The sequence below is a fragment of the Frankliniella occidentalis genome, unplaced genomic scaffold (genome assembly GCF_000697945.3).
Source record: "Frankliniella occidentalis isolate FOCC.00 unplaced genomic scaffold, Focc_3.1 Scaffold21, whole genome shotgun sequence".
NCBI lineage: Eukaryota > Metazoa > Arthropoda > Insecta > Thysanoptera > Thripidae > Frankliniella > Frankliniella occidentalis.
The window spans coordinates 968,484-971,306 of NW_026267151.1; the positions used below are offsets into that span (position 1 = coordinate 968,484).

The following is a 2,823-nucleotide window of genomic DNA, read 5'->3' on the forward strand; positions in this document are numbered from 1 at the left end:
GCTCCTCTTCGGTTTGGACATGTCATGTAGGGTTTTGCTAGTTTCGATCGAGACGTTGCGACATACAAACGGCTGACTTCTCCGCTTTGTTTGCGGCTCTAACACCAGCACTCTTGCCCTCCTCTGAGAAAAGGAACACCATCTCCAGACTCCTCGGGCTCCTGCCCGTGCGGCCGTGCAAAGCTGTTCCATTTCCCCATAATCCTCGAACCCCCATTTATATTCCTTTTTCGCACTCAACGGAAATCCGTGCCCCGCCCGCCGCCGCCCTCTTCTCTATCCCCCCTCTCACCCTCTCCTCATTGCTGCCGCTCTCGATAGAGAGGCGCCCAGACTGATTGATTTAGCGGGACAACGCGCCGCTCGCGTTCTTCGTTTTCTTAACGAAAATTGGGATACGACTTAATCGGATCAACGCGGAATAATAATAACAGCGAAAATAATTGCATAGCTAACATTCAATTCTGGTGGTGACTGCTACTTCTCCTCCACTCCCCCAACCCCTACCCACCCCGGGGGTCTCTGAGAACGTTTTCCTTCCTTTCGCACCGATGGGCAGGAAGAAAAGGATTTAATACTTTGTCGCTGCAGCCGCGCGGCCGCGACTGTCGTGGCGCAACAGCCTCACCGCCGCCGAGAGGGAAAGGGACAAAACGTTACCTCATTACACGGCGCGGGCATAATAACCTCCGCGATCTGACCCGACAGCCGAGCTTGGGGCGGATACGCGTCCCTCTCGCGCCGCCAGACATCCCTCTGGACCAGGAGGGCGCACCGTCGTCGCCTCGTAGCTAAACTGTACCGCATGCATGGTGTTGGGGTTTGTCCATCCTCGCTGTCCATGGCCCCTTGCGAGTAGGCAAACCCGTTCGCTCGCGCGTCCACGCATAGCTGCGCAAGTGCGCCCGTGAAAAATGTAAAAACCGATGTCGACATACGATGCCGTCCAACAGAAATTGAGTTTATACTTTACTTTAAAGGTGGTTGGGTATACGCAGCTGTTCAAATAAAAATAAATAAAAAATCGGGGTCCGTCCGGGATTTGAACCCGGGACCTCTCGCACCCTAAGCGAGAATCATACCCCTAGACCAACGGACCTGCTTGACATGATTCTGTCAGTCTTGTTATGTCCCTTGGCAGTGAAGCGGGGTGGCCGGGCGAGATCGCCCAAAGGGTGTCGTGACCGGTTTTGGTGGCTAGCCGCGGCCACGGCTACCGGCTCGCGGCTAAAGACGTGGTGAGTTGAATGGGGGGAGGGGGGCATATCTCTTGAATGGCAACGATATAACGGAACACCTGTCGGCGTGACACTTAGTGCGCCGCTTGAAGTTTGGTTCGATTCCAAGTCATGCAAAAGAGAGGCCAAAATTTTGGCGTAAATAGCAGTGGATGTTTTGTGTTAACCCAAAACACATTTGCTGCGGGCAACTATTTCAAACTAACACCTGTTCCCATGCGATACTGTTAAAGTCACCTGGACCCTCCATTTTTCCCTCCGCTCGACTCGAATAATTTAGTGAATTATGTCGGCCCTTTTGTAGTATCACGATTGAGTTTAAAATTACCCCTCGTTTCGGTCGCCGCCGTTGCTACCACCAAGCAAAAGAAAATGTAGAAATGAAAAATTGTTTCATTTGCTATTTCCTTATCTTTACTTGACTGAGGTCATGCCGTGCTCTGCCCGCCCGGCACCTACCAATCTAATCGTATTTTTTGTTATCCCATTTACGACCCTCTTTAAGCCAACCAGTGACAAAGCAAGTGCCCGCTGGGCTTCCACAACGGGAAAGGGAAAGCCCCCCCCTCCCCCCAGCCATGATTCACCCATGATAGACAGTTCCCGCCAGCTAAGTCAATCTAGTAGCTAGGTTTCGGTTATGCATTGAACGTCGTAAATTTTTGGTTTTCGTCAGAACTCAAAGTATTGACTCCTGTAGACAACCGGGAGAGGGGAGAGAAGGGGTGGGTTCTCTATACCGTGTGTCAGGCCCACTACACAACAGTATGCTGCGTTGTCTAATCGCTGTACCCGTAAGGAGCCATGGCCCCTATGGCTTGCAAGCCCGCAACACTGTTGTGTCGTAGCCCTGACACGTGGTATAGTGAGTGATTGTGAGCCCCGAGAAAAAGAAATCTTTCCGAGTACTATACGGTTATCGTCCAGAGATCGAGGCTTTTTCGTTGCACTATACAGGGTGGTCCACAGACCCCTTCCTTTATTTTGCTTATACTGTACCGCATGCAGGCGTGCGGGCGGGCTTGTACATATACTGTCGCTCACTGTGGCCCCGTGCAAGTATGCAACCCATCCGCCCGCCTGCATGCGGTACAGTATAAGCAAAATAAAGTAAGGGGTCTGTGGACCACCCTGTACGTCTAGCACTAGGAGTTAAACGTAGCATCCCAGGCAAAGAAAATTTAGAGCACAACACTACTTCAACTCAATGGAAGGGCCCTATCCCATTTTGAGCTGAGACAACAGTCGGGAGCATTAGACGAACGCTTAGTGAACGGGGCTGCAGAAAGGGTGTGTGGCACCTCACAGAATATGGAGCCGACAAAAAGAGAAGAATTAAGAGTGCATGGGTTGCGTTGTTTTGCGACTTTCAGTGCCCCCTCCCAATCGCTCCGCCCCACCAGCGCAAGCACCAGCCGTTCCCAGTTCGCAGTACACAACAAGCACACACTGGGTGAGGTCATGGTCTGCGCGCCCGTCTTCCTCTGCTAGCTCCTTCTCTGCCGCCCACGCCCCTCTCCGCCTCTCTCTCTCTCTCTCTCTCTCTCTCTCTCTCTCTCTCTCTCTCTCTCTCTCTCTCTCTCTC

General features: G+C 52.3%; 1 non-coding gene across 1 annotated transcript; it reads right to left on the bottom strand.

Annotated features, from left to right (window-relative positions):
• Nucleotides 1–1,027: 1,027 nt before the first annotated feature.
• On the bottom strand, nt 1,028–1,099 carry Trnap-agg (transfer RNA proline (anticodon AGG)). Its single transcript has one exon. It is a non-coding gene; the product is annotated as a tRNA-Pro (tRNA).
• Nucleotides 1,100–2,823: the final 1,724 nt, after the last annotated feature.